We start from the raw sequence: 27,048 nt of genomic DNA on the forward strand, positions 1-27,048 counted from the left end.
CTTCAACAGCAAACATTCAGATTATTTAAACTGCCCTCTCCACACATTCCTAACTTATCTGGTGGAGCAGACATTTCAAAACTAAACAGCTGTGAAAATTAAAACAGAAAAATTCACCAAAATTCAAAAACTGGTCACTAACCTTGCTGAGGCTGCATTTGGTATTTCAAAATATTTGCAAATTACATCAAGCACAGGAAGTCTGGAATCGTGTCATCTATATGGTAACTTTAACAGGCCTGATAAGATCCCTTTGTAAAACGGACACAAACTGTATTTTTCAGTTAACATATAAGGAATTCGGTCCACACGTTTCAAGAGACAAACCAGTCCTCAGATTTATACTGAGACAGCAAATATTTCATGCATGTACCTCAGCAGGGTGGATCACCAGCACTGTGAAGGGCCTGATGACTCAGGACTCAGCCATGTTTCCAAAGCTTAGAGGGAAGATGATTAATGATACTGAAGAACAAGGCATGGTGAACTTTTACAATGGGTTGCTTACAAAAGCTCAGTTGCTAACTAAGTGCTTTGACCTTAGATAAAGAGGGTACTCAACACAGAGGTTCAAGCAGGGGCTACATTCTGGAATGACTCACATTAAACTTATCTAGTATATTTCAAAAAGATAACAGGACTCAAATCAACTTATTAGCAAGTTTTGACTTTTCAAAAGATTGTGAAAACCCCAAGCTATGAAAAAGTGATTTCATAGTAAACGAAGAAAAAGAAAAGATTAAAAAAGAAAATAACCCTGATGCCCCAAGAACTGACAATCTGATCTTTGAACCACCTCCCACCAAATTTTTCAGGACTCTGGTCTACTTTTCACCATTCTTCTACTCATTTCCATGCTTGCCTCATGTGTGAGAGAAAAGGAACAAGATGTAACTTTATTGAATGAATAGTTCATACGGAGGAAAGCAGAAAAGGGAAAGCTAAAATTAATTTTATGACTCCTTTATTTAGTCTATGACCCTTCCAATTGTTAATTCATGATACTATGTGTTAAACAAGAGATACAGCAAAAAGTAGAATAAGCGATCACAATATGACTATAAACATGGACAATGTTCAAACAGCACATAGAGAAAGAAAGGAGGGAAAGGAAACACAGTGCAGTGTACAATAACCAGTATCAGCCGTGGTCCTGAGCTGCCAGAGAGAAGGCAGTCCTCTCCTCAGTTGTATTTAATATAAATTTTGTATAATGGACATGTGGGTGATTAAAAAGCAATTTCTTTTATGGTAAAAATGACCCCTGAAGAATCATTTTTCATATAATAAATAACAGGCATAGTTTATGGGAGCTTCTCTATAAAACTGTTTCAAGAAGTTGCAAAGGGCAGTAAAGATAATGAAAAGTATGGCTTTCCTATTATTGTTAGAAGTCATTGTCCACTAATCCAACAAATATTTACTGAGCTGTTATCATGTATTAAATCCAGGATCTGCTGAGATCCCCAAAATGGTAATTAAGATAGTCAATACACACTATCAAGGTGTTTGAAAATACAGGTTGCAAACCTTCCTTCCCTACCTCCAAATAAATATGCTTCAAAAAAAACCCCACGAGACTTCCTTGTAAAGTGACTACATCCAAAAATACACTGCAACAGATAGAGTGATGATCAAAATATTTGCTGTCCTTCCCTTGCCAAACCCTTCCCTAGCTGTTCATCCCTGGAGCACATTACGTTTCTTGGACCCTGAGGCCATGTTTGACCACATGACTTGCTTTGGCCAATGAAGAATGAGTTCAGTTCAGTTCACTTCAGTCTCTCAGTCTTGCTGGACTCACTCTTCGCGACACCCTGAACTGCAGCACGCCAACAGCATTAATATGAGAAATAAACTTTTGTTGTTGGAAACTCTGGGGCTTGTTACTACAACATAATTTAGCCAAAGTTGACTAATTCATATATTCCTGACTAAGCTCTGATACATTAAAGACATACCAATGGGCAGGAAGAAGAAATAAGTAACCTATAGTTTCCAACTTAATCTTGCAAGAAGTAGCTAAAATTTGGCCCCCAACCACGTAATCACTACCGTACTGCTTGTTTTGATTTGTTTTCTTCCAAAAGTCTGGAAAGGCCAATCTGTTGTACTTCAAGCATTTGCAAGGACTTGCCTCATGGTCCAGTGGTTAAGAGGTCACACTTCCAATGCAGGCGGCAAGGGTTCGATCCCTGGTAAAGGAATTGGGATCCCAAATGCCATGTGATGTGGTCAAGGGAAAAAAAGCACTTGCTTTTTGTTGTCCTCTCATTCAACATTTTAGAGTTGTATGAAATTCCCTTCCTTAAAGAAAACACTCAGAATGTGATACAATGAAAATATTCCACAGGACACAGAGAACAAGAAATGTTCAGAAGAATGAAATCTACTACTTTTCTTTCAAACAAATTAAATATAAGACTCACTGCTGTACACCTGGAACTAACATAATCTTATATATAGGTCAATTATATCTTGATTTAAAAACACTTAACTCAAAACATGGTCCACTGGAGAAGACAATGGCAAACCACTTCACTATTGAGAATCCCATGAAGAGTATGGAAAGGCAAAAACAACTGACACTGAAAGATGAACTCCCCAGGTCGGTAGATGCCCAATATGCTACTGGAGAATATTTAACTCCAGAAAGAAGGAAGAGATGGAGCCAAAGCAAACAAAACACTCAGTTGTGGATGTGACTGGTAGGGGAAGTAAAGTATGATGCTATAAAGAACAATACTGCATAGGAACTTGGAAAGTCCATGAATCAAGGTAAATTGGAAGTGGTCAAACAGGAGATGGTAAGAGTGAACATGGACACTTTAGGAATCAGTGAAGTAAAATGGACTGGAATAGGTGAATTTAATTCAGATGACCATTACATCTACTACTGTGGGCAAGAATCCCTTAGAAGAAATGGAGTAGCCATCATGGTCAACAAAAAAGTCAGAAATGCAGTACTTGGGTGCCATTTCAAAAAAACAGAGTGATCTCCGTTCGTTTCCAAGGCAAACCATTCAATATCACAGTAATCCAAGTCTATGCCCCAACCACTAATGCTGAAGAAGCTGAAGTTGAACAGTTCTATGAAGACGTACAAGACCTTCTGGAACTAACACCCCGAAAGTATGTCCTTTTCATTATAGGGGACTGAAATGCAAAAGTAGAAAGTCAGATACCTGGAGTAACAAGCAAATTTGGCCAGGAGTACAAAATGAAGCAGGGTAAAGGCTAACAGAGTTTTGCCAAGAGAACGCATTGGTCACAGCAAACACCTTCTTTCAACAACATAATAGAAAACTTTGGACATGGACATCACCAGATGGTCAATACTGAAATCAGACTGACTATTATATTCTTTGCAACCAAAGATGGAGAAGCTCTATACAGTCAGTAAAACAAGACCGGGAGCTCTCTGTGGCTCAGATCATGAACTCCTTATTGCCAAATTCAGACTTAAATTGAAGAAAGTAGGGAAAACCACTAGGCCATTCAGTTATGACCTAAATCAAATCCTTTATGATTATACAGTGGAAGTGACAAATAGATGCAAGAGGTTAGATATGATAGAGTGCCTGAAGAACTATGGACTGAGGTTCACGACATTGTACAGGAGGCAGTGATCAAGACCATCCCCAAGAAAAAGAAATGCAAAACGGCAAAATGGTTGTCTGAGGAGGCCTTACAAATAGCTGTGAAAAGAAGAGAAGCTAAAGGCAAAGGAGAGAAGGAAAGATATACCCATTTGAATGCAGAGTTCCAAAGAATAGCAAGGAGAGATAAGAAAGGCTTCCTCACTGATAAATGCAAACAAATAGAGGAAAACAATAGAATGCAGAAGACTAGACATCTCTTCAAGAAAATAAGAGATACAAAGGGAATAATATTTCATGGAAAGATGGGCAAAATAAGGCACAGAAATGGTATGGACCTAACAGAAGCAGAAGATATTAAGAAGAGGTGGCACGAATATACAGAAGAACTATACAAAAAAGATCTTCATGACCCACATAACCATGATGGTGTGATCACTCACCCAGAGCCAGACATCCTGGAATGCAAAGTCAAATGGGCCCTAGGAAGCATTCTGCAATAAGGGTGGCATCATCTGCATATCTGAGGTTGATATTTCTCCTGGGAATCTTGATTCCAGCTTGTGCTTGATCCAGTCTAGCATTTCTCATGATGTACTCTGCATTTAAGTTAAATAAGCAGGGTGACAATATATAGTCTTGACATACTCCTTTTCCAATTTGGAACCAGTCTGTTGTTCCATGCCCAGTTCTAACTGTTGCTTCTAGATCTGCATACAGAGTTCTCAGGAGGCAGGTCAGGTGGTCTGGTATTCCTATCTCTTTCAGAATTTTCCACACTTTATTGTGATCCACACAGTCAAAGGCTTTGACATAGTCAGTAAAACAGAAATAGACGTTTTTCTGGAACTCTCTTCTTTTTCAATGATCCAACAGATGTTGGCAATTTGATCTCTGGTTCCTCTGTCTTTTCTAAATCCAGCTTGAACATCTTGAAGTTCATGGTTCACATACTGTTGAAGCCTGGCATGGACAATTTTGCTAGAGTGTGAGATGAGTGCAATCGTACAGTAGGTTGAGCATTCTTTAGCATTGCCTTTCTTTGGGACTGGAATGAAAACTGATCTTTTCCAGTCCTGGGGCCACTGCTGAGTTTTCCAAGTTGGTTGGCATATTGAGTCCAGCACTTCCACAGCATCATCTTTTAGGATTTGAAATAGCTCAGCTGGAATTCCGTCACCTCCACTAGCTTTGTTTGTAGTGATGCTTCCTAAGGCCCACTGGACTTCACATTCCAGGATGTCTGGCTCTAGGTGAGTGATCACACCATCGTGATTATCTGGGTCGTGAAGATCTTTTTTGTACAGTTCTTCTGTGTATTTGTGCCACCTCTTCTTAATATCTTCTGCTTCTGTTAGGTCCATACCATTTCTGTCCTTTATTCTGCCCATCTTTGCGTGAAGTGTTCCCTTGATATCTCTAATTTTCTTGAAGAGATCTCTAATCTTTCCCATTCTGTTATTTTCCTCTATTTCTTTGCATTGATCACTGAGGGAGGTTTTCATATCCTTGCTATTCTTTGGAACTCTGCATTCAAATGGGTATATCTTTCCTTCTCGCCTTTGCCTTTAGCTTCTCTTTTTTTCTCAGCTATTTTTGTATAGTTCTTCTGTGTATTTGTGCCACCTCTTCTTAATATCTTCTGCTTCTGTTAGGTCCATACCATTTCTGTCCTTTATTCTGCCCATCTTTGCATGAAATGTTCCCTTGGTATCTATTATTTTCTTGAAGAAATCTCTAGTTTTTTCCATTCTATTGTTTTCCTCTGTTTTTTTTGCAATAATCACTGAGGAAGTCTTTCTTATCTCTTCTTGCAATTCTTTGGAACTCTGCATTCAAATGGACGTATTTTTCCTTTTCTCCTTGGCCTTTTGCTTCTCTTCTTTTCACAGCTATTTGTAAGGCCTCCTCAGACAACCATTTTGCCATTTTGCATTTCTTTTTCTTGGGGATGGTCTTGATCACTGCCTCCTGTACAATGTCGTGAACCTCAGTCCATAGTTCTTCAGGCACTCTATCATATCTAATCCCTTTAATCTATTTGTCACTTCCACTGTATAATCATAAAGGATTTGATTTAGGTCATACCTGAATGGTCTAGTGGTTTTCCCTACTTTCTTCAATTTAAGTCTGAATTTGGCAATAAGGAGTTCATGATCTCAGCCACAGTCAGCTCCCAGTCTTGTTTCTGCTGACTGTATAGAGCTTCTCCATTCTTCATGAGAACCTAGGGGAAAGAAGCAGTGACTGATTGAGACCTACCTGCTAGTAGGTCTCCTACAGAGGTATAGTTTGGCAGTGGTTTGCTGGAGGACAGAGGCACTGGCAGTCGCAGTGCTGGGACAAGACCCTTGTTGTGAGCCCTCTTGGAGGTCACCATTAGCCCTGCCACAGAGCCAGTAGATTCCACGGCTGGGTCACCTCAGCCAAACAACTAACAGGGAGGGAGCTGCAGCCAATCAGCAGACAATTGGATTAAAGTTTTATTGAGCCCCTCCCACCAGCACAGTTCAGTTCAGTTCAGTTGCTCAGTCGTGTCCTACTCTTTGCGACCCCATGAATCACAGTACGCCAGGCCTCTCTGTCCATCACCAACTCCCAGAGTTCACTCAGACTCACGTCCATCAAGTCGGTGCTGCCATCCAGCCATCTCATCCTCTGTCGTCCCCTTCTCCTCCTACATCAGAGTCTTTTCCAATGAGTCAACTTTTCGCATGAAGTGGCCAAAGTACTGGAGTTTCAGCTTTAGCATCATTCCTTCCAAAGAAATCCCAGGGCTGATCTCCTTCAGAATGGACTAGTTGGATCTCCTTGCAGTCCAAGGGCCTCTCAAGAGTCTCCTCCAACACCACAGTTGAAAAGCATCAATTCTTCGGCGCTCAGCCTTCTTCACAGTCCAACTCTCACATCCATACATGACCACAGGGAAAACCATAGCCTTGACTAGACGGACCTTTGTTGGCAAAGTAATGTCTCTGCTTTTGAATATGCTATCTAGGTTGGTCATAACTTTCCTTCCAAGGAGTAAGCGTCTCTTAATTTCATGGCTGCAGTCACCATCTGCAGTGATTTTGGAGCCCCCACCAGCACAATACCCAGTTTTTCCTAGCTAGCCCCTCCCATCAGGAAACTTGCACAAGCTTCCTAGCTTCATCCACCAGGGGACAGACAGAAGAAGCAAGAAGAACTACAACCTTACAGTCTCCCGTACGAAAACACAATCACAGAAAGTTAATTAAAATGAAAAGGCAGAGGATTACATCTCAGATGAAGGAACAAGTTTGTTGTTTAATCGTTCAGTTGTGTCCAACTCTTTGTGACCCCATGGACTGTAGCCCACCAGGCTCCTCTGTCCATGGGATTCTCCAGGCAAGAATACTAGAGTGGGTTGTCATTTCCTTCTCCAAGGGATCTTCCCGACTCAGGAATCAAACTCATGTCTTTTATGTCTCCTGCAATGGCAGGTGGGTTCTTTACCACTTGTGCTACCTGGAAAGCCCAAGGAACAAGATAAAAAGCCCAGAAAAACAACTAAATGAAGTGGTGATACACACTTCCAAAAAAAGAAATAAGAATAATGATAATGAGAATGATCCAGGATCTCCGAAAAAGAATGGAGAAGATGCAAGAAATGTTTAACAAAGACATGGAATAACTAAACAACAACAACACAAAAAACAAAACCAACCAGAGGTGAACAACAGACTGGAAGGAATCAACAACAGAATAACAGAAGCAGAAGAATGGATAAGAGACCTGAAGGACAGAATGGTGGAAATAACTGCTGCAAAACAGAATATAGAAACAAAGAATGAAAAGAAATGAAGACAGCCTAAGAGATCTCTGGGTCAACATTAAATGTACCAACATCCACATTATAGGGGTTCAAGAAGGACAAGAGATAGAGAAAGGACCTGAGAAAATATTTGAAGAGATGATAGCTGAAAACTTCCCAAACATGGGAAAGGAAATAGCCAATCAAGTCCAGGAAGGGCAGAAAGTCCAGGCAGGATAAATTGAAGGAGGAACACATCAAAACATATAGCAATCAAACTGACAAAAATTAAAGGAAGGATAAAACATTGAAAGCAACCAGGGGAAAATCACAAACAACACAAGGGAACTTCCATAAGGTTATCAACTGATTTCTCAACAGAAACTCTACAAGCCAGAAAGGAATGGCAGAATATATTTAAACTGATGAAAAAAGAAGAACCTACAACCAGGAATACTCTACCCAAGGAGAAATCAAAGCTTTGCAGACAATCCAAAGTTATGAGAATTCAGTACTTTCAAACCAGTTTTACAGCAAATGCTAAAGAGATTTCTCTAGGCAAGAAACAGAAGAGAAGGAAAAGACCTACAAAAAATAAACCCAAAACAATTAAGAAAATGGTAATAGTGTCATACATATCAGTAATTACCTTTAAATGTAAATGGTTTAAGTGAACCAACCAAAAGACAGTCTGGCTGGGTGGATACAAAAACAAAACCTGTAGCTGCTGCTGCTGCTGCTAAGTCGCTTCAGTCGTGTCCGACTCTGTGCCACCCCATAGATGGCAGCCCACCAGGCTGCCCCGTCCCTGGGATTCTCCAGGCAAGAACACTGGAGTGGGTTGCCATTTCCTTCTCCAAAAACTTGTATACATGCCGTCTATAAGTGACCCACTTCAGACGTAGGGACACTTACAGACTGAAGGTAAGGGGATGGGAGAAGATACTCCATACAAATGGAAATCAAAAGAAAGATGGAATAGCAATACACATACCAGACAAAATTTAAGAGACAAAGAAGGACACTACATAATGATCAAGGATTCAATCCAAGAAGATATAACAATTATATATGCATTCAACATAGCATTTCAATATGTAAGGCAAATATAAACATAAAGGGAGAAATTGACAATAACACAATAATAGTGGGGGATTTTAACACTTCATTTCCATCAACGGACAGCTCATCACACAGAAAATTAATAAAGAAACAGTTTCTTTGTCATTAAATCCAGCTAAATGACACTTTAGACCAGTTGGACTTAATTGATATATACAGAGCATTCCATCCAACAGCAGTAGACAACATATTCTTCTCAAGTACACACAGAACATTCTTCAGGACTGACCAAATGCTGGGCCACAAGGCAAGCCTTGGTAGATTTAAGAAAGTCAATTTCATATCAAGCATCTTTTCTGATCACAACACTAAGAGATTACAGATAGATAAACTACAAGAAAAAAAGCTATAAAAAACAAAAACATGTGGTGGCTAATCAATACACTACTAAACAGCCAATGGATCACTGCAAAAATAAACCAATACCTACAGACAAAAATGGAAGCACAATGGTACAAAACCTATGGGAAGAAGCAAAAACAATTCTAAGAGGGAAGTTTATAGCAATACAAGAACAGTATGGCAGTTCCTTAAAAGACTAAAAATGGAGCTCCCCTGCTATCTTACTTTTGGGCATATATCCAGAGGAAAACATGATCCAAAATGATACATGTACCCCAATGTTCATTGAGGCACAGTTTATAATAGCCACAATATGGAATTTTGTCCATTGACAGAGGAATGGAAGAGGAATGGATAAAGCAGATACAGTACATATATACAATGGAATGAGCTTCTCTGGTGGCTCAGATGGTAAAGAATCCATCTGCCAATGCAGTAGACTTAAGAGACACATCCCTGGGCCAGGAAGATCCCCTGGAGAAGAGAATGGCAACCCACTCCAGTATTCTTGATTAGAGAATTCCAGGGACAGAGGAGCCTGGTGGGCTACAGTCTGTGGGGTCACAAAGAGTTGGACACAACTGAGCAACTAACACACACACACACACACAAATTACTAAGCCATTAAAAAGGATGAAATAATGCCCTTTGCAGCAACATGGATAAACTTAGAGATTGTCACTGAATGAAATAAGTCAGACAGAGAAAGAGAAATATTGTATGACATCTCTTATAAGCGAAAGTGTTAATCACTTAGTCGTGTCTGACTCTTTGCAACCCCATGGGCTATAGTCCATTGTAGCCCACAAGGCTCCTCTGTCCATGAGATTTCCCGGGCAAGATTACTGGAGTAGGTTGCCATGCTCTTCTTCATGGGATCTTCCCAACCTATGGATCAAACCTAGGTCTCCTGCACTGCATGCAGATTCTTTACCACCTGAGCCACCAGGGAAGCCCCTTTATATTACATGTGGAATCGAAAATGAAATGATACAAATGAACTTACAAAACAGAAAGAGACTCACAGACATAGAGAACAAACTTACGGTTGCTGAGGGGAAGGGAGCTTGGGACGGACATGTACACACTGTTATATTTAAAATGAATAACAAAGACCCACTGTATACAGCACATGGGACTCTGCTCAGTGTGATGTGGCAGCCTGGATGGTATGGGGGGGTGGAGGAAAATGGATACATGTGTATGTATGGCTGACCTCCTTCACTGTTCACCTGAAACTATCACAACACTTTAATTGGCTATACTCTAATACAAAATTTAAAAAAATTCTTAAAAGAAAGGAAGAGTTACTGAATTTAATATGGTATCATTTCAAGAAAAAAGCTGTACGTGATAAAAAAATAATTTTTTATTTTCATAAAGTGTATAATCAACAATGAAAACAACAGTAATAAAACTTTACACCCCCAATGCTGGAACATGAAAACACATGAGGCAAAAACAAAAAGCAATCTCTTTGAAATTACTGGTTAAAATGTGGCAAGCAGTAACATAAAACACAATTGATATGAGTTTGTAATTAACAAGAGTAGACAGAAACTAAAATACTGATTTTGTCACAGGACAACTGTTACAAAATCAACTGATATTTAGGGAGTAGCCACCTGGTACAGAGTATACAGTGAGGAGTTAAACAGGAAGTCCAGAAGTCATAAACTATACAACCATATAGCTATAGATCAAGGAGAAGATATGTTTATATGTATGAATAACACACCTAGAACATAAATATTTACACAGTAAAGCTGTACAAATGCTTTGGCTTGAGATTCAGGAAGCACTCTTTCAAAAGGGTAAATATAAGATTATACAATCTCATAATCATCTTAATTATAGGATTAATAACAATCTGCTAAATAAAATTTTTTTTAATCTATGGTATGCAATTCAGTATGTAAAAAGGTACCCTCAAGCAAGAAATGTTTAAAATCAAGCTGTACTCGTAACTGGCCTTCAGCCCAAAACGTCAGGAACCTTATCACCAATATATTTAGGAAGTGAATGCAACACTGACAGAAATGTCAAGTTAAAACCTCCTCTTTCTTTACGTCTTCAGAGTGAAGTCCAATCTTCTAAGGAAATTATCTTTAAACTTTTGTTAACCAAGAAAATTTATTGTAAATGAAGCTTCACACCAGCTTGAGATTGAAAAGCTAGGCTGCTCTGATTCAAATGTGAGTAAGGAAAGGCCACTAGACCATTCAGGTATGACCTGAATCCTTTACGATTATACAGTGGAAGTGACAAATACATTCAAGGGATTAGATCTGATAGAGTGCCTGATGAACTATGGACAGAGGTTCGTGACACTGTATAGGAAGCAGGGATCAAGATCATCCCTAAGAAAAAGAAATGCAAAAAGGCAAAATGGTTGTCTGAAGAGGCCTTACAAATAGCTGAGAAAAAAAGAGAAGCTAAAGGCAAAGGCGAGAAGGAAAGATATACCCATTTGAATGCAGAGTTCCAAAGAATAGCAAGGATATGAAAACCTCCCTCAGTGATCAATGCAAAGAAATAGAGGAAAATAACAGAATGGGAAAGATTAGAGATCTCTTCAAGAAAATTAGAGATATCAAGGGAACACTTCACGCAAAGATGGGCAGAATAAAGGACAGAAATGGTATGGACCTAACAGAAGCAGAAGATATTAAGAAGAGGTGGCACAAATACACAGAAGAACTGTACAAAAAAGATCTTCATGATCCAGATAACCACAATGGTGTGATTACTCACGTAGAGCCAGACATCTTGGAATGGGAAGTCCAGTGGGCCTTAGGAAGCATCACTACAAACAAAGCTAGTGGAGGTGACGGAATTCCAGCTGAGCTATTTCAAATCCTTAAAAATGATGCTGTGAAAGTGCTGCACTCAATATGTCAGCAAATTTGGAAAAGTCAGCAGTGGCCACAGGACTGGAAAAGGTCCATTTTCCTTCCAATCTCAAAGAAAGGTAATGCCAAAGAATGTTCAAACTACCATACAATTGCACTCATCTCACATGCTAGCAAAGTAATGTTCAAAATTCTCAAAGCTAGGCTTCAACAGTACATGAACCGTGAACTTCCAGATGTTCAAGCTGGATTTAGAAAAGGCAGAGGAACCAGAGATCAAATTGCCAATATCCACTGGATCATCGAAAAAGCAAGAGTTCCAAAAAAACATCTACTTCTGCTTTATTGACTATGTCAAAGCCTTTGACTGTGTGGATCACAATAAACTGTGGAAAATTCTGAAAGAGATGGGAATCCCAGACCATCTGACCTGCCTCCTGAGAAATCTGTATGCAGGTTAGGAAGCAACAGTTAGAACTGGACATGGAACAACAGACTGGTTCCAAATTGGAAAAGGAGTACGTCAAGGCTGTATATTGTCACCCTGCTTATTTAACTTATATTCAGAGTACATCATGAGAAACACTGGACTGGAAGAAGCACAAGCTGGAATCAAGATTGCCAGGAGAAATATGAATAACCTCAGATATGCAAATGACACCACCTTTATGGCAGAAAGTGAAGAACAACTCAAGAGCCCCTTTATGGAAGTGAAAGAGGAGAATGAAAAAGTTGGCTTAAAACTCAACATTCAGAAAACAAAGATCATGGGATCCAGTCCCATCACTTCATGGCAAATAGATGGGGAAACAATGGAAACAGTGAGAGACTTTATTTTGGAGGGCTCCAAAATTTCACTGCAGCCATGAAATTAAAAGATGCTTGCTCCTTAGAAGAAAAGCTATGACCAACCTAGACAGCATGTTAAAAAGCAGAGACGTTACTTTGTCAACAAAGGTCCATCTAGCTAAAGCTGTGGTTTTTCCAGTAGTCATGTATGGATGTGAGAGTTGGACTATAAAGAAAGCTGAGTGCAGAAGAACTGATGCTTTTGAACTGTGGTTTTAGAGAAGACACTTGAGAGTCCCTTGGACTACAAGGAGATCAAACCAGTTTGTCCTAAAGGAAATCAGTCCTGAATAGTCATTGGCAAGACTGATGCGGATGCTGAAACTTCAATACTTTGGCCACAGGATGCAAAGAGCTGACTCATTTGAAAAGACCCTGATGCTGGGAAAGATTGAAGACAGAAGGAGAAGGGGATGACAGAGGATGAGATGGTTGGATGGCATCATTGACTTGACGGACATGAGTTTGAGCAAGCTCCGGGAGTTGGTGATGGACAAGGAAGCCTGGTGTGCTGCAGCCCACAGAGTCACAAAGAGTTGGACCCAACTGAGCAACTGAACTGACTGACTGAAGGAAAGGCCACAGGCTGGGAGTGGATTCACAAACGGCTACATCCCACCAGGAAGGAGCACCATGAGCCAGGCTCTGGGCCAAGCACAGGGCATCGGAAACAAAACAGAGTCTCTGACCCCAGAGAGCTTACACCTGAGAATGGGGAGTAAGCTAACAAGGAAAATAAAAAATATGACCGTTTCACACATACAGAACCACTAAAAAATGAGGCAGGGGAACAAGGCAGATGATGCCTGGAGGTGGTATGTGGGATTTCTTTGTGTGCTTGGGTAGTCAAGGGGGACCTCTCTTAAAAGAACAGGGGTCGCTTCTGAGAAGATTAAGTCAGTGCAAAGATCTGTGGAAGGAAAAGAACCTATCCAAGGAAGAGAAAGAGGCCAGTCCAGCTAGAGCAAAGGGAACCAAAGGAGTGTAGAAACAGAGGAAATTGGAAAGGCAATGGAGGCCAGAATACAAGCCTCTCCTCAAGCGAGGCTTGGATTTAAGTGTAATAGGAATGCTTTGAAAGGCTTTGAGCAAGGGAACAACTTGACCCGATTTACAGTGCAGAAGCTGCCGTGTGGAACAGATTCCACGCAGGCAGAATAGAATCAAGAAAACTAGCGAGGAGACCATGGCAGATATTCAGCTGAGATGCAGCAGTGGCCAGGAGTAACATTTTAACAGTGGAAACAAGAGGGATATATTTTAAACAGAAAGCCCACAGAAATTAACAATGGAATAGATATATACAGTACACAGAAGACAGAGGAATCAAGGAGAGCTGTGATGTTTCTGGGTGTACAATGGGGTGGATGAGGGCACCATTTACAAGACAGAAAGGTCTAGAATGTACAGATTAGACTGGGGACAGCATCAAGAATTCTGTTTTTACAGATGGTCAGTAGGCACATAAAAGATGCTCAACATTTCTATTTATTAAAGAAATGCAAATCAAAACCACAGTAAGGTACCACCTCACACCAATCAGAATGGCCCTCATTTAAGAGTCTACAAATGACCAAAATGGAGAGGATATGGAAAAAAGGGAACCCTCCTACACTGTTGGTGAAGAATGTAACTTGGTGCAGCTGCTATGCAAAACAGTATGGAGGTTCCTTAAAAAACTAAAAACAGAGCTACCATATATCCAGCAATCCCACTCCTAGGCCTTTATCCAGAGAAAAAGATATTTGTACCCCAGTGCTCACAGCAACACTATTTACAATAGCCAAGACACGGAAACAACTTCAACACCCATCAGCAGAATGAAAATGTGGTACCTTTATGCAATGGACTATCACTCAGCCATAAGAAGGAAGGAAATGCCAATTTGCAACAACATGGGTGCAACTAGAGATTATCATAGCAGTGAAGCCAGGAAGGCAAATACCGTATGATATTGTTTATATGTAGAATTTAAAATATGACACAAGAATTCTCTACAAAACAGAAACAGACTCACAGACACACAGAACAGGCTTGTGGTTGCCAGGGGATGCGGGGAGGGAAGGATAGATTGGGAGTTTGGGATTAGCAGATGCAAACTATATGTGTGTAATTGAATCACTGTGCTGCACACCCGATACTAACACGACACTGTAAACCAGCTATGTCTCAATAAAATGAATCAAAAACAAAAAAGAATTGTTTTGATCACGTTAATTTTAAAGAGCCTGTAATTAGGTGCCCAAGAAGATCTGCCCAATAGGTGCCTCATTGGCCACTGAAGTCTATATATTCTTGGGAGAAGTTGGAGCTGGAAATATCCACATATCTCTCATACCTCTATTCCCATGGCAAACCCTTCAAGTCTTCTCTGAAATCCCAGTGCCCCACAAAGCAGTGTGAAAACTCAATGCTTACCTCCAACTGGCTAAACTAAATTTGCCTAATTTTGCATAGTGTGGCCGAAAAATTAAATGAGGAAAACGTAAAATGCATTTACCCACACTAGAATTTGTTGACAACAAAACAAATTACAGATAGGTTAAAGATTCTAGTGGAAAAAAAAAGAAACCATGAAAGCATGCAAGAAGAAAATACAGGTTAATATTTATAAAATCGAAGTGAGAGAGGGCTTCCTTATTTGACCAAAGGCGGAAATTCTTAAAAGAGGAAAATAATGGTGGATTGAGGGGAGGGAGGTTTAAATACTTCTAGAAAAGAAAATATCACAAATCTTAAAAGCAAATAAAAAATTGGGTTAAGGAAATATCCTTACATATTTATATAAGGAGCTCACACAAATTAAGAAAAAAAGATTAACTTCAAAAAGAAAACATGACAAGGAAAAGAGAAAATTCAAAAGAAAAGAAATATAAGTGAACAATTAACACATGGAAAAAAAGTGCTGAACTTCTTATCAGTAGAAGGAATTAAAATAAGGAGACAGTATTTGTCACCTATCAAGCTCATAAATATGAAAATGGCAGTGAGTGTAGACTTGGAGTCTGGACAGTAATTACTAAACTCTTTGTGAAGACAATTTGGTAATGTATCAAGTGAAGTGAAGTGAAGCCGCTCAGTCGTGTCCAACTATTTGCAACCCCACGGACTGTAGCCTACCAGGCTCCTCTGTTTATGGAATTTTCCAGGCAAGAATACTGGAGTGGGTTGCCATTTCCTTCTCCAGGCGATCTTCCCAACCCAGGGATCAAACCTGGGCTTCCTGCATCGCAGGCAGATGCTTTACCATCTGAGTCAACAGGGACGTCTTAGATTTTACATGCTCTTTGACCTACCAATTCCACTTCGGGGAATTCATCCAAAAGGCAGGGGTATTGGAGGGTTGATGGGAAAGATTTAGGCACAAATTATATTTATAAGATGCTTCAGAATCACATCTAATGACATGAAAAGATATTGCACCTTAAAATAAGGGTTTTTAAATCATAAGGTCAGAATAATACAAAGTAATAAGAATATTCATATAAAGAGATCCTTAACAATAAATTATAGGAAATCAACACTGGTTGTGTCTAGAAAAAATAACTGCTCTTTACGATCTTTTTCTTTCATTACAATGAGCATCTAGCATTTAAAAATAAAAACTTCGTTTGGGGGGAAAACAAAACTAAAAATCCTTTGCATAAAAGATAAATTGAATAAAAATTAGCAAAAATGTAATAGGAGATCATTTCAAGTGATAGAATATAATTGGGGAAAATTTTCATCCTTTCTAGAATAGAAAATTCTCTGTATTTACATATGTCCCATTATAAATATGCACTACTCTTATTTTTTTTAAAAAGTAAAAGAAACTTAAGATGGTTTCCCAATCTTTTGTTATCTGAAGTTGAATGACCGTTACAATGATCACACTGTATTTTAAAGGGTTTATGCCCTTTTCTTCATGGACCAAACCCAGTTTTTCTTTATAATTCCAACTAGCTTACAGGGCACAAAAGGGTTCTCCTGAAATATGAAATACACTGCATCTCATACCTCCTTTCCATTTACTACCTTTAGTGGACTTCAACGCTTCAGCTCCATGGCTCTCAAAGTCTGGTCCTAGACCAGCAGCCTCAGCATAAACAGGGAGCTGGTAAATGCAGATTCTTAGGCCCCACATCAGACCTAGAGAATACGAAATAGGGCAGGGGGCTTCCCTGGTGGCTCAGTGGTAAAGAATCTGCCTGCCAGTGCAGGAGGCATGGATCCAATCCCTGGTCCAGGAAGATCCCACGTACCACGGAGCCACAAACCCCGTGCGCTCTAGAGCCCACCTACTGCAACTACTGAAGCCCACACTCTAGAGCCCTTGAGCCACAACCAGAGAAGCCACCACAATGAGAAGCCCGTGCTCTGAAATGAAGACACAGCACAGCCATAAATAAATAAATTAAATTAAAAAAACAAACAGGCTAGGACTCAACAGTGTGCTTTATCAAGATCCTCCAGCTGACTCGGATGCATGCTTGAATTGGAGAATCAGTGTTTCAGCCCATAGAGCTTTGGGCCTTCAGCATGCAGAAACTGTCTTGTGTGTGTTGCATGCTCAGTGGCTCAGTTGTCTCCGACTCTTTGACCTCACAGACTGTAGCCCACCAGGCTCCTCTCTGTCCACGGAAGCATCTATGCAAGAGTACTGGAGTGGGTTGCCATTTCCTCCTCCAAGAGATCTTCCCAACCCAGGGATTGAACCTGAGTCTCCTGCATTGGCAGGCTGATTCTTTACCACCTGGGAAGCCCTCCAGAAACTCTCCCAAACACAGTCAAATCATTTTTCAAATTTATATCTTTCAGAATCCTAATGGTAACACATTAAATCATTCAAGAGGACTGAGCTGCTAGATCTCGAATCTTAACAGCTGGAAACAACATTTAAGAAAAATAAAAAGATAACAAGGAAAGAAAACCATACCTGTAGAAATGCCTTAAAGGGAGCAGTGAGTCCTTGAGACATCACTTCAAGCCTTCGACAACCTTTGAGGTAAACACACTAGGCCTCCTCAAGGAACACACTAAATTCAAACTCATTTAATTACATGTGTCAGTCAGGGCCTCACAATCAAACAATCAACCAGACTCCTGCATAATAACAACACTGAAGCCATACCTAGACATAAATACAATAATCAGGTGTGCCAAAAATATGTGAAACATTGTTGCTTGAATTGACTGATGAGCCCACCTGGAGCAAGCTCTACTGGTGTTTGAAATGAACAACTATTAATATAGTTGCTTATCTGTGATGGAGGTATAATCACGATAGAAATGAAACAAAGTCTAACCACAGCCCAAGGAAGTACCAAGTTTTCTGCCACATTCATCACTTCAGAGTCAGGTACTGAGCCAGTGCCAGAGACAAAATAGTGTCTAAAATACCCCTCCTGCCCTCCAGAGGCCTGCAGTCCACTTGGAGATTGGTAAACAGCAGACTGCGACCTCCACTCACCCTGGGACAGAAACGTCACATGCCTTTTCTCTAATACTCGTGGTTAAGTCACTTGGTCAAGGCCACCCAACTCCCTACAAGTCCATGCTCTGTTCTCGCCTCTCCATCCACGTGTAACGTCAGCACCAAAGGGATATGAGTATGTACGCACTATCACACGCTACATGAGACTGTGCTAAGTACAGACCTTTCCAGGTGGCGCTAGTGGTAAAGAACCCGCCTGCCAATGCAGGAGACGCAAGAGACAGAAGCCGCAAGAGACAGGAGACGTGGGTCCGATCCCTGAGTCGGGAAGATCCCCTGGAGGGAGGGCATGGCAACCCACGCCAGTATTCTTGCTTTGGAGGTGGGGTCACAAAGAGTTGGACACGACTTTAGTAACTTAGCATGCATATGCTAAGAATAAAGCCAAGAATAAAAATGATTTTGTTGCTACTAAAAAAGAGACATGGAGTTCAGTAAAATCAAGTAGTGTCAAGCCAAGTAAAACAGTTTATAAATGGTACTGGTTTTGAATAGGAAAAATTACCCATAGAAGAACAACCAAGGGCAAGGCCAATATGGATCAAAATATCAACACTAATTATATTGAATGCAGAGATTATAGGCAATTATTGGCTCAATTTGAAATTCTTTTTTTTTTTCATTATATTTTTAATGGAATAAATTGGCATGAAAAGGTAGGAAAACCAATTACATTTATGGTTTTAAAGTGAAAGTGAAGTCGCTCAGTCGTGCCCAACTCTTTGCGACCCCATGGATAGTAGCCTGCACCAAGCTCCTCCGCCCATGGGATTTTCAAGGCAAGAGTACTGGAGTGGGTTGCCATTTCCTTCTCCATTGAAATTCTTTTATAACACAAATTGTTTTTAAAAATGATCATCCAACATTAAAAGAAAATGCTTTGGGTTTTTTTTTAACCCAGCCAAGATTCCCTTAATCAGCAGTTCTCAGTAAGTATGTTCCACCCCTCAGGAGATGTTCAGAAATCGCCGGGGTGGTTTTGGTTGTCACGTTCACTGGGAGGTACCACTGGCGTTTAACAGGCTACTCAGAACAGCCTCATACAAGCACCCATCCCAAGCCACTTGAACGTCTGTCTAGACATTCCTGTAGGGGGAAAAGTCCGTTTATAAGTATCTGGGCCTAGAACCAAACTCCATTTTACACATTAACACAAAAGACATTTTGCAAGTTTTTACTTGCAAATGTCCTGGGGTACTAGTAGTGTAAAATACTTTGATTTCTTCTTTAGAAAAAGTTGGGCAGTACATTGAGAGATTTGAAAGTATGTATATGTTATTGATGAATTTAACTTGATGAAAAGAAACTTGTTTTTGTTTAGGCACTAAGTCGTGTCCGACTCTTTGCGACCCCATGGACTATAGCCTTCCAGGCTCCCCTGTCCATGGGATTGCCCAGGCAAGAATACTGGAATGAGTTGCCACTCCCCTCTCCAGGAGATGTTCCTGACCCAGGAATCAAACTCCTGTCTCCTGCTTTGCAGGCAGATTCTCTAGCACTGAGTCACTTGGGGAGAATAAAGGAAGCATTACAAAAAGAAAATGGTGGGTCTGACAAGGTTGAGAGCTTGCTGTGATGACCCAGGGAATATGTACGCAGTGAGGAGAATCCAGCTGACTTCTATTAAGCCAGACATAGAAGAGATCTGCAAAAAATGCAGAACAAGGCCATCCTTCTCACTACAACTCTTTGTTGTGAAAAATAGGATTATTCTCATTAAAGAGTTATTTATGCTAACTTGGAATGATTTGAGTTTTAAATGAATAAAAGTGTTAAAAATAAGTAAATTTTCAGTTTCACTCTTACTATGGGAACATCAATAAAGAGAACAACCATAAGCAAAAGCTCTTTGATAGCCTTCAGTACATTTTATGTGCATGCAGGGATTTAAGATGAAAATGTTTGAAAACTGTTGCGCTTATAGAAAAAGATAAGGAAGAAGGGCTTAGCTGGCTGGAGAGAGACCAGGTCACAGACCAGAGCAGTGGCTGGGTAGAGTGGGGAAACTTGGAGAACCAAACCAGATCAACAGGGCTGGATTACAAATGGTGAAAGAAGAGGGAGGGATTCCAGATGAGGCAGAAGCCTCACTTCAGGCAGCTGAGTACACACCGCCCAAAGAGATTTTAACATCATAATCATAAACATTTGTGTGTCATAAAAACAATTTTTCAGTAGAAAGTAAACCCACAAACATTAAAAAAAAAAAAAAAAAAAAAAAAAAAACAGCACAAACAGCCCTTTTCCATGCATATGCAATAATAGTAGAAAATACTTTCTTCTCTCCCTGCTTCTGATACGTGTAAACAAACCAGAATGTTTGGACTCTAGTCACGAATCTGACTGAGCCCAACCCTGGGTATCAAGGGTGGACTCGGGCAGTGTCCGCCCCCCTCCCTCCCCCGGGCAGCATCTCCCCACCACCACCCCCGCCAGACCTCCTTCAGCCAGCATCTTCAAGGAGTCCACCCACTATTTCTTTAAGGATTCAGTTTCAAGAGCCTTTTAAAGCAGAGATGTTCAAAGAAGCAGGAAGGAGGGACCACCTGCGGCCCCATGGCAGGCTTCTGCAGGAACTCCTGGGCAGGCTGAGCCTCTCACGGCCCCCCAAGGACTGTGCTGTCCCTCTCAGGGCTCAGGACTGAGAACGGATATGGCCACGCAGCAAAGAAATTCCCTTAAGGAAATGTCCAATCACGCCCAATTTTTAACACTCATGGAGCCTTCCCGTCACATGAATTGCCTGGAAGATCCTCGGGCCCCACCCTACTTCCCATATCACCCCATTGTGGACGTTGGACCTAGAAAGGGATCTCGGGCAACAGGACTGAGAGTAGGGAAGAGAAAATGGAAGGAGGCGGGAGGACATACCCTTGAGTCCCCCGGGAAATCTCTTGGCCACATTCCCTTCCTAGCCTGGGGCGGGAGGCCTGGATTATTCTGCCTCTCCCAGCCCCAGTGATGACAAGCCTGGAGGAGCCTCAGCAAGGTAGGTGACATTCTCAGAGGCCAAGGGCTTTTATTTTATTTGAATCCCAAGGACCCCTACCACCACTCATAGCTATACCACCTATTTCCAAGTTTCTTTTTCAAAGGTTTTCCTAGGGATTCCCTGGTGGCTCAGACAGTAAAGCATCTGCCTGCAATGCAGGAGACCTGGGCTCAATCCCTGGGTTGGGAAGATCCCCTGGGGAAGGAAATGCAATCCATTCCAGTACTCTTGCCTGGAAAATCCCATGGATGGAGGAGCCTGGTAGGCTACAGTCCATGTGGTCACAAAGAGCCGGACACGACAGAGCAACTTCACTTTCACTAAGGACCCCTACCACCACTAATAGCTATACCACCTATTTCCAAGTTTCTTTTTCAAAGGTTATCTTTAATACCCTCCCCCACCACAATCCTTTCTCTCATTTCTAGCTGGTAGTAAAAAGCCTCAGAATAATTCAAATGGAGTAAATGCGGGACTCCATGACAGAGATTAGGAGAAAACTGTGAAAAATCTAACTTATTCCAAAGAACTGCAGAAAAGGGGAGAGATGCCCCTGTAAGTCACATACTGAGGCAATCCCTAGGAAGGAAACATCCAGCTAGAAAACTGGACCAGGGGCGTTTAGAGGAGAACAGATATATGCATACATATGGCTGAGTCCCTTCGCTGTTCACCTGAAACCATCACAACACTGTCAATCGGTTATACCCCAATATAAAATAAAAAGTTAAAAAAAAAACAAAACTGGACCAGAGGCATCCTGGGGCAAGGAGTCTGGCCCCCTACAGCTCCCCATCCCCCTATCCTTGCTCCCCACATCTTTGCTGGAGCCTCTACCCGAGGCTTCCCCCCGGCCCTACTACCGCCCTCATACAGCACTACTATAAGGGGGAAGTGTGGGCAGGCCTTCTAAGTGGGAACTGTCTATGTATATTCCCAGAGAGCTATTATTATATAGTATGCACACACAGACGTAGTATACAGTGCTAACAGCGAAGATTTTGGAGTCAGACTGCGTAGGTCCTAATACAAGATCAGCCACTTACCAGTTGTGGGATCACAGGTCAGTTACTTCACCACTATAACTACTTTCTCTGCAGAAAGTGGGGAGGATGAGATGAGTTTTCACAGGGGAAACACCTAGAACACTGCCAACACACAGCAGGCACTCAGTGAACATCAGCTGTGATGACGCTTCAAGTAGTTTATGTGTTCTAGAAGTTTGGGGGAACTGATCATAGTAATGTTAACCAACATATCTAGTATCATTCCTATTGTAAAATGCATTCAAATTTAAAAACCATAGACTTAACCAATAATTGAGAAGCTTTACCTAAACTGGAGACTTAAAAGTGTCCCGAAAAGAAAATCCTAGTTCCAGATCTAATAACCTCCGAGCAATAAGGAGGTAAAACCACCACCACCACCACCAAAAAAAAAAAAAAAAAATCATCTAGCTTACAAGTATTTTCCCTCTATTTTCAAAAATGTATAACGCAGGCACTTCATACAATTTTTTTTATTAGTAGTATGTAACATTTTTGCTAAGATACTGATTCACTCACGTTCTGGCCTCAGGACTCTTTTTACTTTTCCTTTTTTTTTTTTTTTTTTTAAGATTTTTTGGTCACTCCACACAGCATGTGCCTGACCAGGGATCAAACCTGTGCCCCTGCATTGGAAGGGCAGAGTATTAACCACTGGGCAACCACTTAAAAAATTGAGGAAACAAAGAGCTCACCTTTGAAAATCTAAGAAATAGACATTATTTAAGCATATAAACCATTAGCCATTAAAGGAATGATGTCATCAAGTGCATATAGCTACTGGAAAACTACACTGAACACATGAAGAATGAGAGTAAAAAAGGGAAATTGAAACTTAGCTATCATTACAAAAATAATCTGAACTTGCAGACCCTCTGAAAGGGTCTCAAGGATCCCCAGACTCCATTTTGAGAAGCCCTACACTAAGGAAGAAACAAGTATCAAAATTCTCATCGCTTTCATTTTCTACCTTTTCTAGCTGTACAAGAGAATAATTATGGTACATTTCACTGAACTATATATGAAATGAAAATGATCACATCCTAAAATCACCAAAAAATCGTTCAATATTCTGACAAAATTGCCACTAGGTAAACTAAAATGCTATTTTCCCTTTTTTAAAAACAGAAAACTTACCATTTAAATCATCTTAAAATGGACAATTCACTGACATGTAATACATTCACAACGTTGTGCACCAACACCTGGTTCTAGAACATTCATCATCTCCGAAAGGAACCCCGTATCCTGCCCCTAGCAACAACCAACACTAACCTCTTTCAGTACATCTGCTGATCCTGAGAATTTCATACAAACGGGCCTTACGGTACACGCATGGCCTTGTCTGTCTGGCTTCTTTCACTTGGCGTGTTTTCAAGGTTCACCCATTTGTGGCAGGCCCCATTCACTCCGCTTTATAGCTGAATAATATTCCATTATAAGAATACACCACATTGTGCTTGTCCACTGACAGACAAAAGTTGATGGACGTGAGTATTTCCACCTTTTGACTGCTGTTAATAGTGCTGCTATAAAAATTTCAGGTACGTTTTAGTGTAAACTTACCTGTTTTCAATTCTTTGGTTCTCTTCATACCCTGGAATGGAATTGCCAGGCCATGTGACTGTGTATTTCGCTCACCGAGGAAGAGCAGTAGCACAATTTTACATGCCTACTAGCAATTCCAAGTTTTTCACATCCTTGACAAAGGTCTGTTTTCTGTTACTGTTGCTTTGTAACAGCCACTCTAATGAGAGTGAAGCGGCACCTCATGCTTTAGATTCCCATTCCCTCTAAACACACTGAACATTTCCTCATGTGCTGGTTGGGCATCTTTGCAGAAATGCCCAGGCACATCTCTTGCCCATTTTTTAAATCGGGATATTTCTTTTTTGCCGGGAGCCGGCATATTGCATATTGAGTGAAGATCTGTAATAGCTCAACTGGAATTCTATCACTGTCGGGAGCCAGCGTGAGGAACTCCGCCCATGACAAAGGTCATGAGGAAGGAGGCTCGGCATACGCAAAGGCGGGATCGAGCCTCAGGAGTCCCCCTGGAAATTCTCGAGCATCTACCCCCAAAACCAGAGTCTGCCTACTTTCTGCTTTTTGCTTTCACCTACACCTCTGACTTTATGGGGGGGGCTGTCCCCCACTACCTCTCTCTGAAAAAAGAGTTAGCTTACAGCTCCGGTTAATAATTCCTGGGTGTGACAGTGTTTCAACCTAAAAACTCCTTTGGAAATCCTCTAGCCTGCCTGAATAGGTTTTTCCGGCCACAGGTGATTGTTCAGAGCCTCCCAACTGTGAGAGGCAGGAGATGTTCTAAACTGCCTAAACACAGATTCCTTTGAGTAGTTAAAAGATTGATTAGAAATTGTATTGGTGAAGGGTTTTTCACTTGTTGGGCCAATGTTTGCTGCTAAGTCTCCATACTCCTTACCTACTGTGTCCTTGGCAGTCCTTGGCAGTGTATTGATTGATATAATGGGTGTATAGAAATGTAAAATGCAGCTTTGTCCAATGCTTTTTTGGAGGCTGGTGCCTGACTTTGGAATAATCACCTTTAGAGAAAAATAAGTTTCTTAAAATGTTAACAGGCCTCCGGGCCAGAAGATGATGTCAATCACCTGAACTTTTGCATATGATAAGTTTGAAAGCCTGGCTTCGTTTAGAACCAGGAACTGCTGTCCTTGCATGACTCCACCCCTTCCCCCATTATCCTCTATGCATAACTTAAGGTATAAAAACTACTTTGGGAAATAAAGTGCGGGCCTTGTTCACCAAAACTTGGTCTCCCCATGTCGCTCTCTCTCCCAAATTCTGGCTGAGTCTCCATCTGGAGCGCGGAACCCACCATGCTTGCTAATTATGCCTGGGCTTCTAAGATCCGACCGGGGTGGCCTCAGTGTCTCCTCTCCTTCGGGAGAACAGAAGGACGCCTGCAGCCTACGTAAGTGGTGCAAACTTCTTGTCTTGAAGTTTTATTGGTCTCCCGCGTAAACCAAGCTACTCAGCCTCTTTTCTCCACTGAATTTTCCTACTGAGCTATCCTCATTCTATTACTCTTTGTATCCTTAATTAACGTGTAATTAAGCAGTTGTTTCCTGACCCTCGCCTATGCCGTCTCTCCTTCGAATACCCTGGATCAGCCGGGGCTGGACCCCGGCACTTTTTCTTTTAGGATTTTAAGAGTTCTTATTTTTTTTGTCAGTAGATGAAAGCACTTTAAACCTACCGGGCTTAAAAGGTCCTTTCCTATCTACCAGGCTTAGGACAAATGCCAACCTTCCAGATTGTGAAAGAGCAACTAAGAAGTTACAAGAGGCCGCAGAACCAATTGTCAATAATACTATATAATGCCTCCGTTTATGTCTTAAAATGGGAGTCCAGGATTGGGTCACAGATGATAAAAAAATAGTCATTTTTCAAAAAGCACTTTTTAGTGAAACACCATCCCAAGTGCTTTAACACCCTCAGAGCAACCCCACAAGGTAAGAACCGTGACCTACCTCATTTTATAAATGAGGAAATAGGTACTGAAAAGTTAAATAGCTGGCTTATGGTCACACAATCAGTAGCTGGGGCAGGCTGCCTTCAGAATTTGTGCTCTTAATCCCTTTGCTATACTGCCTCTCAACCATGAAATAACACGTCTTGCCTGGATGCCTAACTGAAGGCTTTTTTAGAAGCTGCTAGTAGCTACATTTTTGATCTGTCACTTTCAAGTTCTAACCTCCACTGCCTGCACAAATCTTGGCTCCAGAATTCTTTAATTGAGTTTAGGGAATGTCACAAAGAAGGAAGCCGAAAGCCAGAGGGGTGAATGTCATTTTATCATTCCAATTTAGATCTTTTCTAAGATTTTTTAATCTGACAAAGCCTATTCATAGGATAAATGTGCCAACAGACTATTTCCAAGAGCATCTGGCCAGCATCTTGACTGCGATTATCGGAGGTTTCAGTTACTACAAAGCCAGGGCTGAAAGGTCCATCTAACTCAAACCCATAATTTGCAGTATAATTATATAGCAGTAAATGGGTTTGTAAACTGAATCTCGAACTTGAGAAGAACTCTAAAAGGTAATATGTTTCATAATAAAATCAATATGAACACAATGCCGGAGTTAACAGATTTCATTTTTTGAGCAATAATTACAGGCATCACTGACTGATACTTCCAGCATTGCTGCAACTGCCTGGAGTTATGGGACCTCAGAATTTGAAGGAACTTTATGGCATATCTAAAATAATCCATCACGAACAATTCCTGTTTCCTCTAGAATTAAAAGCTGGACTAAAGCCCTGAAGTGTACCTATCTGATAAATGGTCATGTCATAATGTTACTCTCCTATTTACATCTGTGGTAACTCAAGAATTTTTTAAGTTCAGCTACCCACTATGCCATTTGTAAATATTTTCATGACTACAAAGGGTAGTAAATGTGAGGTTCTGTTTTCTCATCTGCAACATAGGTATTTACCATCTATTTACCACTCATCTCACTGAAGGGCTTCCCCTGTGGCTCAGCTGGTAAAGAATCCACCTGCAATGCAGGAGACCTGGGTTTGATCCCTGGGTTGGGAAGATCCCCTGGAGAATGGAAAGACTACCCACTCCAGTATTCTGGCCTGAAGAATTCCATGGACTGTATAGTCCATGCGGTCGCAAAGAGTAGGACACGACCGAGTGACTTTCACTTCACTTCACTTTTTCACAGTATGATGGGAAACAGATTTTAGATGGGATATGTGAAAGTGCCTAGCAAAATCCCAGAGCAGGAACAGGAGCTCAGTAAACATTCCTTTGTGTGTGTGTGTGTGTGTGCGCACGCACACACACACACACACACACACACACACATGCATGGGGGGGGCGGTGACTTAATGGGTGTGTGCATGGGGGGTGGGGCGGGGATGGGTGTGGGTTAGATCACCAGAAGTCTTCCAAAGCATACTAACATACTTTACATAAGCTAAGCACAACTCAGATAA

General features: G+C 41.0%; 1 protein-coding gene across 9 annotated transcripts in view; it reads right to left on the reverse strand.

Moving 5' to 3' along the window:
- Positions 1–27,048, reverse strand: part of ITSN1 (intersectin 1) — a 249,074-nt gene that overhangs the window by 195,919 nt on the left and 26,107 nt on the right. Inside the window, exon 1 of one of the 9 annotated variants that reach the window (XM_044939425.2) lies at positions 143–2,588. The exons of the other annotated variants lie outside the window; for them this stretch is intronic. The gene's annotated coding sequence lies outside the window, so the exon portion shown is untranslated. Of the gene's footprint in view, positions 1–142; positions 2,589–27,048 lie in introns of those variants that run through there. 9 annotated transcript variants of the gene reach the window in all.

This window comes from Bubalus bubalis, chromosome 1 (assembly GCF_019923935.1).
Source record: "Bubalus bubalis isolate 160015118507 breed Murrah chromosome 1, NDDB_SH_1, whole genome shotgun sequence".
NCBI lineage: Eukaryota > Metazoa > Chordata > Mammalia > Artiodactyla > Bovidae > Bubalus > Bubalus bubalis.